The following is a 12,222-nucleotide window of genomic DNA, read 5'->3' on the forward strand; positions in this document are numbered from 1 at the left end:
ACACGCTGTTGTAACTTCATAGCACAGATGAGCTTCTGCTCCTGTAAAAAGATGCGGTCATTACACACAATGGACATCACTCACCATAGAAGAGAATGAAGTACTGCATTTGTGACAACATGGATGACCCATGACGGTATTATGGTAGGTGACTTACGTCAGACGGAGAAAGACAATAACCATATGATTAGGATTTCATTTATATATGGAATCTAAAAAGCAAATCAAAGGAAAGACATCAAAAGACATATAAACAGACAGATAGATACAGAGAACAAACTGGTGGTTGCCAGACGGGAAGCAGGCAAAGGGGATGGAAAAATGGCTGAAAATGTATGAGAGGCACAGCCTTCTGGTAACAGAACGAGTAAGTCACTGTGATAAAGCACAGGGAACACAGTCAGTGCTCTTGTCATAGTGTCCGTGGGGACAGATGACAGCTACACCTGTGAGCACAGCATAGGGAATGGGCTAGTCTGATGTCTATGTCCTACACCTGACACAAATGCAATGTTGTGTATCTCCATACGTCAATACAACAACAACAACACACACAAGCACAAATATACACACGTGCACACACAGAACCTATACAGGACGATTTTGTCTCAATGACCCTTTTCTGAGACAAAAAGGGAGTTCTCAGAATTCAAAAGGAGGTTCTGAGAAAACAAAACAAGCTGAATACTGTAGAGCATAGAATGTACCTCATGGACCACAGGAACTGTAAGAATGATATAAAGTTTATTTCCAAGAAGGGATCATTTAAAGATCACCTACACTACTTTGGAGATGACAAATATGGTAGTATGGTCAGAAACTATTTCATGCAATAGGTCAATACGTTAATTTTACAGAACAAGGTCTTACCTAAAAATGAACTTCTATTGTATGTTCCATTGAAAATGTAAATAAATTGGGGCGCCTGGGTGGCTTAGTCGGTTAAGCGTCCGACNAAAAACATTAAAAAAAAAAGAAAATGTAAATAAATTACATGCTTTGAGTAGATCTCAATAAATATAGTGCTCAAACATTATATCTGACTTAACTTGGGCTCATGTCAATTACCTGCCATAACAGAGTGCATTAGAAGTAAAAGTATGTTTTAGGGGCCCCTCGGTGGCTCAGTCAGTTAAGCGCCCAACTTCAGATCAGGTCATAGTCTCAAGGTTAGTGAGTATGAGCCTTGCATCAGGCTCACTGGTGATAGTGTAGAGCATGCTTGGGATTCTCTCTCGACCTCTCTATGCTCCGTCTCTACTTGTGCTCTCTTTGCCTCTCTGCCTCTCTCTCAAAATAAATAAATAAACTTAAAGAAAGTTTAAAAAAAAAAAAGACAATGCATCAGTGTATTTCCACAAATTCACAGTGGACACACACGTGCATCCTAAATGGTCCTCATCCATCCCACGGTCACTGGTGTGGAGTCGGGGGAAGCTGTCCATGTCTATGAGAGGGCACCGGGGGACCCTGCAGTGTCATAGCCCCAAACACAAACGTCCCCAGGAGGCTCAGCCTCTCAGGGCGACAGCAACAGCAGTAATGACAGAAGACCACAAAGCTCTGATGGCCATTTACACCCTCCCACCCTCCTCCAGAGATGTCCCCCAGATGTGCGTGCTATCTGTGAGACTGAGGAAGGTTCCAGAAGGAACTAGGGCTTGCGCTCTGGTGAGGACTGTGACACAGAAGGTAGGGAGGGAGTCAGCGATGATTAGAGACCTCTCTCCACTTCACAGATGTCAGGTTCATTATTGTGATAGTGCATTTTCGGTGCCTGCTGGAAGTCACAAGTAATGGGAGAAATACAAAGTCGTATTTTAGCTACAATAAATGAGATGGAAACAATGAAACTTGCTAAAAATATTTGTATCTAACTCGGCACTTCTCTCTCCTTTCTTTAGGATCCAGTGGGGATATTGTGCTGACCTAGACCCCTCTGTCCCTGCCCGTCCCCCCTGGACAGCCGGCCTCCATCTCCTGCAGGGACAGTCAGAGCCTCCTGCACAGTAATGGAAACACCTATCTGAATTGGACCTCAGTGTCCTCACTAGCCCAGGGACAGGTCTCTCTGCACTCGGGGGCTGGACCTGCTGCATCACCCTCCTCTGCTCTGGGCCATACTCAAAGCCGCCTGACTTCATGTCACCAGGTCCCAGGGCCAGACCAGTCCTCCTAGAGGTGGATGGGCTTGTCCCCGCGTCAGACACCAAAGGTGATTCCTTCTGAGAGGCAAAGACAGACGACGAACACAATGGAAGGGAAGGTGCTCCCAATCCTGGTCATGGGGTCCCCAGGCAGGGATCTTTCACCAATGGGGAAAAATATTTTATGGAAATAATGAGTCTAAAATTTTACTGAGGGCTGCTGGAATGCTAGACCATAAGAGAGCCGCTCTTTGGGTTGAGGTTGATCCCCACTCACTAGAGTAAGAATAGGAAATGTGGGGGGGAAATGTGCCCGAGGAGGGTCTCATCAATTATTACAGCCTATAGTTTTTTGTGAAATCTCGTAATTCCATCATATAACTGCTCCAGGGGACTCAGAACTCATTCATTCTATTTTTATGTTATTTTGTATTTTATTTTGTTGCAGGATTCTCGCTCAGAGAGTCATGACACCGAGACTTTTCTTTCCAGGAAGCAACTTTATTTTGCCGGCACCGCTCAGTTGGGTTCGTACCCAAAAGAACTGAGCGGCCCACATCATATGGCATAGGATTTTTTATGCATTTTCTATTTCTTTGTCTCCCATATATGGTAATACACATAAACATGTAGTCTGATTAAGTTGTTTCAGTTTACAGGAACATGAGGGATGTAGGCAGCTGGACTCATATCTAGGTGACCTTGAAGTCTTCTCTTCTCTCTTCTTCAATTTTTTTCGTTCTCCTTAGGGAGGGGTTCCTACCACAATTTCTTTTATTTCTGATCCTTATTCTGTGCAAGGCTGAGTAGGTGCTTTAGGAGATCAACGTGCAATTTCTGGAAGCACTACTAAGTGAAGGCAGGTGAAGCTTCCAGCAGCACTTGGACCTTGGGTGCCCCTGGGCTCCTGCTACAAAAGGCCAAATGGATGTAAAGGTCACTGGTGTGCAGCTGTGGCTCCCATAGGTCACTCTGTCAATCTCTTCATTTACTCATGCAGACGGAACCTGTATGGTCAGCGGCCACTGAATACTCCATTCAGCTCTTGCCTCTTTCTTGGCCTGAAGTTCAATTTGTGTTAAGAAATGAATAAAAGGAGAGGGTCAAAGGGAATTTTGGGTAATTTTTAAAAATCACTTTAAGTGATTTAATCTGATCTTGCTTATTCCAGATCATCTAATATTCACTTCTTCAAAATTTAAGCATTTTGTAGATTCTTGAAAGAGCTGAATATGGAAGAAAAAGTGAATTTGAGATTTGCAGCTTATAGTATCCATTTTTCTGCAAATAGATTAGCTTTTCTAAATAAAAAGGAAACAAAGAAAATTATTTTTTTCCAGGAATACTAAATTCAATTTCTCTCTTCCAAGTCTCAAATTCTTTGTTCAACAGAACTTCAACTTAAGTTTAAAAGGCTAGAATCCTTATGTCTCAAGCAAACCAGGGTTTCTTACAAGGTCCCAACAGGCGGTGTAAGCAATTATTAAATTGGCAGACAAGCTGTGACTTCGAGACCGTTAGAGCCGTGACTCCCCTTTCTGCCAGGGCGAGCCTAGGGCAGGTCTTAGAGGAGGTGAAAACTTACCAGGCAGAGAAGCTCGGATGGCAATAGAGTTATTGTCTTACTCTGCCCGGTTAGTCTGCACACAGCAGAGTTTCACACTGACAGACAAAATGCCTTCATCTCCAGCACATGAACTGTGTACCTGTATATGATTTTTTATACTGATTTCAAAAAAAGGAAACAAAACTAAGACAAATAGTTGGATACAGATTCATAATCAGGAGAGGAAGAGTAAGGTCTTGGGACAGAAAAGTCAGGTGGGTAAGCATACCTGGTCTCTCAGGGCTTTGAGAGAACCTCTCTGCTCGGAGGATGAAACACATGCATGAGCCTCCCCGACCTCCCTGTACCCCGGGAGTCATCCCCTCGTGGGTGAAACATTGTAATTGTTCCGAAGAGTTGGACACATTTAATCCCAGGGGCCTCAGGTGCGGAACTCCCCTCCAGGTCACCTACGGTTGGGGGTGTCCTCAATGGCTGGGTTGATCTCGGTTGTGACAATGACGTCACCTGATCTTTAATCAGGATGTACCTCCATTCGTCTCCATGGAAGGAGGAGGCCTCTGTGTGTGTCTGAGCTTCAACAACACAGCGTGGGTTTGGGCTGTTTGGACCCACAAAGTGTACAGCACACATGCCCACAATGGGGGAGAGTCTCTTACTCTTCACCTGTGACAGGACACAGACTCAGAAGTGCCCCCTGCAACACTGCCTTCCCACGTCACGCTCACGCTTCTAGTGTCATTGAGCCTGAACTAATCTCCTCCAACACAGACAAAACTAAAGCAACACCCACCTGTGTAAGATTTTTTTCTCAATCAGCTGCTGATGGTCAAGTATAGACACACAGAGCTGCTCTGTCCCCCCCACACAACCCACATGTCCCTTCACCAGATGTAACCATTTGTGTCCAGGCTGCTTTGACCAACCTAGCTCATGGGTACTTTTGGTGTCCAGGGCACAGGATGGTCTGTTAGAATTAAGAGCATCACACTTTCTGTTTACAGGGAGTATAGGAAAGACATAAAGCCTGGGTAACCAATTCTATAGAAAGTTACGTGTGTGGTGTATTTCAGAGCAACAGATTATGTGATAAAACAGCAGCCAGAATCAGAGACTCTTACAGATTTCACATTAATTTCACAGAAAATAACAAAACTGCCTGAAACTGAAGCATTGTAAAGACTACTTTGTAAGAGTAGACTTTTCAGGCATTGATTGGTAACAAAAGAAAACACATGTTTCTCATTGTTCCTTTTTTTGTCACAATCCACGTTTCCAGTTTGGGTGATCGTCTCCAAGCCTGCCAGAACAAAGTACCACAGAGCTGGACGTCAAAAGGGCACCATTCTCCAGTGCTGGAGCTCTGGAGTCACAACTTCTGGAATAATGCTGGTGAGCTGCTCTGACCCAGCACCCAGGTCCCTAGTGAGCACCTTCGATGCAAGTCCATGGAAATGTCCAGGATACACTGAAAGTTGAAGGGAGTGAATCCTGTTCTCTTGTTCTAACACACAGAACCTTCTTCTAAACTGGGAACTCATGGCTTTGGCTGCACAAAATACATGAAAAGAAAGAGTATACGTGGGAAGAGATTTTCCATAACTATGCAGAAAAAAATAATTTAAAATTATGCCTTGATCCTTTCGTTCCACTATATTTATTACCAGAAACATACATTTCTTTTGCCCTTTCCTCCTGTCTTTAACAGAGCTGGATACCAGTGGAGAACACTTTTGCACTGGCTGGTGGGAATGCAAACTGGTGAGGCCACTCTGGAAAACAGTATGGGGGTTCCTCAGAAAATTAAAAATGAGCTGGGTTAAGACCAAGCAATGACACCTCTAGGTATTTATTCAAAGGATACGAACATGCTGATTCAAAGGGGCACATGCCCCACAATGTTTATAGCAGTGCTAGCAACAATAGCCAAACTATGGAAAGAGCCCAAATGTCCATCAATTGAAGAATGGATAAAGAAGATACACACACACACACACAGAGAGACAGAGACAGAGACAGAGAGAATGGAGTATTATCAGCAATCAAAAGAATGAAATCTTGCCATTTGCAACAACATGGATGAAACTAGAGAGTATTAAGCTAAGCCTAATAAGTCAGTCAGAGAAAGATAAATCTCATGTGACTTCAGTCATATGTGGAATTAAGAAACAAAACAGATGAACATAGGCCAAGGGATGGAAAAATAAGATGAAAACAGAGAGGAAGGCAAACCACAGTGACTCTTAAANATTATGCCTTGATCCTTTCGTTCCACTATATTTATTACCAGAAACATACATTTCTTTTGCCCTTTCCTCCTGTCTTTAACAGAGCTGGATACCAGTGGAGAACACTTTTGCACTGGCTGGTGGGAATGCAAACTGGTGAGGCCACTCTGGAAAACAGTATGGGGGTTCCTCAGAAAATTAAAAATGAGCTGGGTTAAGACCAAGCAATGACACCTCTAGGTATTTATTCAAAGGATACGAACATGCTGATTCAAAGGGGCACATGCCCCACAATGTTTATAGCAGTGCTAGCAACAATAGCCAAACTATAGAAAGAGCCCAAATGACCATCAATTGATGAATGGATAAAGAAGATACACACACACACACACAGAGAGGCAGAGACAGAGACGGAGAGAATGGAGTATTATCAGCAATCAAAAGAATGAAATCTTGCCATTTGCAACAACATGGATGAAACTAGAGAGTATTAAGCTAAGCCTAATAAGTCAGTCAGAGAAAGATAAATCTCATGTGACTTCAGTCATATGTGGAATTAAGAAACAAAACAGATGAACATAGGCCAAGGGATGGAAAAATAAGATGAAAACAGAGAGGAAGGCAAACCACAGTGACTCTTAAATGTAGAGAACAAATGAAGGGTTGCTGGAAGGGTGTTGAGTGAAGGAATGGGCCAAATGGGGGATGGGCATTAAGGATGGCACTTGCAGGAATGAGCACTGGGTGTTATATTTAATTGATGAATCACTAAATTCTAGTCTTGCCACCAGTATAGCACTATATGTTACCTACCTTGGATTTAAATTTTAAAATAAGTAAAACAAAACACATACACAAACAGAACTATCAGCTCTCTAAGTGACGTACAGAGATTTTATTTTATTTTTTTGGTGTGGTCAAGATCTTCTGACCTGATGCTTTAGGGAGTTTCATTCACAGGGCCTAGCACTTGCATCCAGCCTTCTCCACCAGCAGACAGCAGACCTCTCGGGAACTACCTCCAGTCCATGCAGTTATTTGGAGAAAATTCTGGGGGTCACTAGCAATGGACGTGGGAGCTCTTGATTTCTCTAGACCAGGGAGCCAGGCAAGATCATTAAATGCAGTGAAGCTGAGATCCAATCAGAACTGAGAACCTGACGTCCTGCTTTCCTGTGCACCTGTCACCCTGTGTTCCCGGACCTTCCCAGGGACGTGGGGGAGGCCANCCTTGGATTTAAATTTTAAAATAAGTAAAACAAAACACATACACAAACAGAACTATCAGCTCTCTAAGTGACGTACAGAGATTTTATTTTATTTTTTTGGTGTGGTCAAGATCTTCTGACCTGATGCTTTAGGGAGTTTCATTCACAGGGCTTAGCACTTGCATCCAGCCTTCTCCACCAGCAGACAGCAGACCTCTCGGGAACTACCTCCAGTCCATGCAGTTATTTGGAGAAAATTCTGGGGGTCACTAGCAATGGACGTGGGAGCTCTTGATTTCTCTAGACCAGGGAGCCAGGCAAGATCATTAAATGCAGTGAAGCTGAGATCCAATCAGAACTGAGAACCTGACGTCCTGCTTTCCTGTGCACCTGTCACCCTGTGTTCCCGGACCTTCCCAGGGACGTGGGGGAGGCCAGCAGGACAGAAAAGACAGAAACGACAGCAGACATCACCACTGAGAGAGTAAAATAAAATGTGTTGCATGTACAGACTGATTGAGTCTCTGTGGACTCCAATTCTCCTCTGCAGTCGCCGCATTGCTAAAGTGCTGGGCGACGAAACCTTGGGCGGCCTCTGTAGTGTCTGGATTCCAGACGTGGTGGGGGAATGGCAGTTCAGAAACCGCTGACATCTGACTTAAAAGTTGGACAACTCCCTAATGTGGCCACACTCTGCCATAGAGCCCGGAAAGCAATTATGACTTGTTACGGACGTCGGAAATAAAACAGGTTTGAAAGTGTACATGAGGGAAGGTCACTTTATGCTCCAAATGACAGAGTCACGTAACAGGAAAAACAACTCAAGATGTCTCCCTGCACATGGCCACAAGAGGGCGCCCATGGACCATGGGACGCCAGAAGGTCCTTGGACGTGTCTAGTGATCATGGTCAAAGCCCAGACTGACTTTACATGTGATTTATTTCTTATTATCACTTAGTAGTGCTGGAGACCCGCTCCAGCCGGTCCAGGGGTCCCAGAAGGATGGATGGTGTCAGCGAGAGAGAGAGTGAGAGAGCCCCGAGATTCTTTCTGATCACCAAGGCAAGCATCTCTGCACTGTCGGTTTTGGTGTCTTTATTGAAAGGTCCAACGACAACATGAGATCAGAAAAAGGAATTTTTACAATAGAAAACTCTTTGTGATAAGATGCTTTGAAAAGTGTTTCTCACAGGTTTTTCAGAAGTATTCTTGCAGAATTACCCCAATCACAGTGAGGTTGAGTAAATCTTACAACTACAGAAATAACAGGGTGTTCTTAGTGAAAAACAGGACAACATACATATCCTAAGTTAATAACGCTAGGATTAGGATGTAGGTTAAGTTGTATATAGATAGGCTAAGAGTCATTCTGTCTGGCTCACGAGAGGACGAATATTTTTGAGCTGGTTAATAAACTTTTTTGACTTGATGCTGAATGTGTAAACACCATGGAGGTCCTAAATGTGTTAGCCTTTGTTGTGGGGTTATGTTTTAGCTCCTCTTATCTATCCTCATCCCAGCCACCAGTGTAAGGGAGGGCGTTTGTGGAAAGTAGGCCTTAGGGAAGGGACTGTCATACATCACCAGTTAGAAAATGTGTAAGTATTAACTTAATTTCTGCCCTTATCTGTTCCTTAACTCTAAATTAGGCTCTTTGTTTCAGGGCCAGGCTTAATGGTAACTCTTGTGTTCTTAACCCCCTTTATGATCTAAGTGTTAGATCTACAAGGTCCATAATAGGAAGAGCCTTTTGGCAATCATCCACAGTGCTTTCATCTGAAATCTCTTTTGAAGAGTCAGGAGTATGCATTGCCTCAGGACGTACCTGTNGATCTAAGTCTTAGATCTACAAGGTCCATAATAGGAAGAGCCTTTTGGCAATCATCCACAGTGCTTTCATCTGAAATCTCTTTTGAAGAGTCAGGAGTATGCATTGCCTCAGGACGTACCTGTGTGGGGAATATCAGTCTGATTTAGAATATTGTGAGGCCTGATCAATACCAGCAGCTCATTTCCAACATGAGCCAGTAGTAGCAGAAGGAGATACCAGTTGTCACTTCTCATGGCAAGAGCGATGCAAACGCTGCTATTTCCCCCCTGTGACTGTGTCATCCAGCGAGGCCGGTGCGGCACCCAGCACTAGGTACTTATGGTTTCAGGTCTCACATTTAGGTCTTTAATGCATTTTGAGTTTATTTTTGTGTGTGGTGCAAGAAATGGGTCCAGTGTCATTCTTCTGCATGTAGATGTCCAGATTTCCCAGCACTGTTTTTTGAAGAGCTATCCCCCATTGTATATCCTTGCCTCCGTTGTCACAGATGAATGGACTTGATAAACAAGGGTTTATTACTGGGCTCTGTTCTGTTCCATTGATCTATGTATCTATGCTTTGTGCTAGTACCGTACTGTTTTGATTACTATAGCTTTGATGTCTAGTTAGAAATCTAGGATCGTGATACTTCCAGCTTTGTTCTTCTTTCTCAAGGTCGCTCTGGCCAATCAAGGTCAAACTTTTCACATAGAAGTGTAAACTGTACCTGAGAAAAAGCTAAAAAACTAGAAATACGACAGTGGAAACAGAACGAAACATTTGAATATGTCTCTTCTCCCACTCAGGAAGCAGAGACTGTATCTTGATTAGTTTTGCTCCAAACACAGAAAATCTTTTCTGTCACTTTGGTCACATGAGAGGTCATACCCCCCTCCTGCTGGCTCTTTATACATGGCTGCACCCACAGCGGATTTGCATAGTGTCCCTTCCCTTGCAATTCTGAAATAAAAGATCAGCTCTCAAGGAGTCTGGACTTAGCAGGGCTCATCCACGTAACTCCTCAGAATGAGGTTTCCTGCTCAGCTCCTGGGGCTCTTCCTGCTCTGGACGCCAGGTGAGGGCAGAGTGCCCAAAGAGGAAGGAAATCGGGCTGGTGGGGAGGACTCGATGGTGACACTGCTTCCCACACAAACCTTGTTGGCCTGAGGGCTGGGTGGTCTTGCCCTGTGGGACGTGGCAGGTGAACGTTAGATCTGTAAGAGAGGAACATTCCAGAAGGAACAGGACATGTGTGTACTCTGCTAATTACTTAAGCACCAAAGGGGGGTGCTTAGGTAACTGCTAGAGACCCTTTTATGTCCTACAAATCTCTGGTTCTTTCTTGAAATTAGAAAGTTTTGAGTCGCGACTCAAAATCGTGTACCATGCTATTTTTAAGTCTGAAATAAACAGTAAAAGGGAAATTATGAACTTTTCTCACAAAGTTTGCACATAACCTTGCACTTCTCTCTTCTTCCTTTAGGATGCAGTGGGGATGTCGTGCTGACTCAGACCCCGGGGTCCCTGCCCGTCACCCTTGGACAGCCGGCCTCCATCTCCTGCAGGGCCAGTCAGAGCCTTGAGGACAGTGATGGAGACACGTATTTAGATTGGTACCAGCAGAAGCCGGGCCAGTCTCCACGGCTCCTCATCTATAAGGTTTCTAATCGGGCCTCTGGGGTCCCTGACAGGTTCAGTGGCAGCGGGTCAGGGACAGATTTCACCCTAAGAATCAGCAGGGTGGAGGCTGAGGACATTGGAGTCTATTACTGCTACCAAGGTACACACGCTCCTCGCACAGTGATTCAGTCCCGAACACAAACCTCCCTCCTGTCACGGCCCCGCTGCCCACACGTGCTGTTGGTCTGGGGAGCAGGCACCGCACATCCTGAGTCTGAGGAAGAAGACAGTAGAGGCCCCAGGGGACTAGGTGGCAGCTGTGGGCTCTGGGCCACAGGGACCTCGGCTGCAGCTCAGGCACCACAGAGCGCCGAGGCCCTGGAAACGGCATGTCCTTGTTGATTGAAGCAGCAGGGTCTGAAGGGATCTGAGGGCCTTGGGAGCAGGTGGTCATGGGAAAAGGCACAGGTGACTGAAAACCCTTCCCAAGTCTCCCTGCTTGGACTCCTGTCATCAATTCAGTCAGCGTGACAGGCAGACACCTGGGGCAGAATGTGGAACACAAGTTATATACATGCTGGGTTTCGGCCAATGGGTCTATTTTTAAAAAGGAGATCTGGCAATAGTAAGAAATAGATATTTACCCACTTTTCTATGTCTCCTTTTTAATACTTCTGTTCCCATCCCATTGACATTTTGAGGGAACATCTTGACAAGCTGGTGTCAGGTGTCAGGTGGGATGAACTGAGAACAATCAGGAAAAGTTTGGATTCCTAGTGTACAAAGAGTCTTTTGTCATCAGAGCAAATATGATATCACGAGAGGTGACTCATTTGTGACTGAAGAGTCAGCAAACAGAAGCATATTTGTGACAACACAAGTTGAATACATTTGGAGCTAACAAGTTTTGCTTTTTTCAATACAATAATATTTGGTATCGTGCATATATCATTTCTCATTTTTGCACGTTCTCAACTTCTTCATTACCAGTGACACAAATCCCTCTTGTACAATGTCCTCCTGACAACGTTCCATGCACACTATTCCCACAGCAAACATGGCAGAGAACACTTTGTCAGAGCGTTTGGTGTTCGAGGACCCAAACACGCTGTTGTAACTTCATAGCACAGATGAGCTTCTGCTCCTGTAAAGAAGATGCGGTCATTACACACAATGGATGTCACTCACCGTAGAAGAGAATGAAGTACTGCATTTGCAACAACCCATGACAGTATTATGGTAGGTGACCGATGTCAGACGGAGAAAGACATATACCATATGATTAGGATTTCATTTATATATGGAATCTAAAAAGCAAATCAAAGGAAAGACATCAAAAGACATATAAACAGACACATGAATACAGAGAGCAAACGGTGGTTGCCAGATAGGAAGCAGGCAAAGGAAATGGAAAAAATGGCTGAAAAGGAACGAGAAGCACAGACTTCCGATTATAGAAAGAGTAAGTCACTGCGATGAAAGCACAGGGAACACAGTCAGTGCTAGTGTCGTAGTGTCCGTGGGGACAGACAGCAGCTACACCTGTGAGCACAGCATAGCGTATGGGCTTGTCTGAATCTAGGTCGTACACCTGAAGCCAATGTCACATTGTGTATCTCCATACTTCTGTAAAACGACAAC

General features: G+C 44.4%; 1 pseudogene across 1 annotated transcript; it reads left to right on the forward strand.

Annotated features, from left to right (window-relative positions):
• The first annotated feature begins 9,969 nt into the window (after positions 1–9,969).
• Positions 9,970–10,983, forward strand: LOC144218002 (immunoglobulin kappa variable 2-30 pseudogene; annotated as a pseudogene). Its single transcript, XR_013331020.1, has 2 exons — positions 9,970–10,036; positions 10,445–10,983. The product of XR_013331020.1 is annotated as an immunoglobulin kappa variable 2-30 pseudogene (transcript).
• Positions 10,984–12,222: the final 1,239 nt, after the last annotated feature.

This window comes from Crocuta crocuta, unplaced genomic scaffold (assembly GCF_008692635.1).
Source record: "Crocuta crocuta isolate KB4526 unplaced genomic scaffold, BGI_CrCroc_1.0 scaffold481, whole genome shotgun sequence".
Classification (NCBI taxonomy): Eukaryota; Metazoa; Chordata; class Mammalia; order Carnivora; family Hyaenidae; genus Crocuta; species Crocuta crocuta.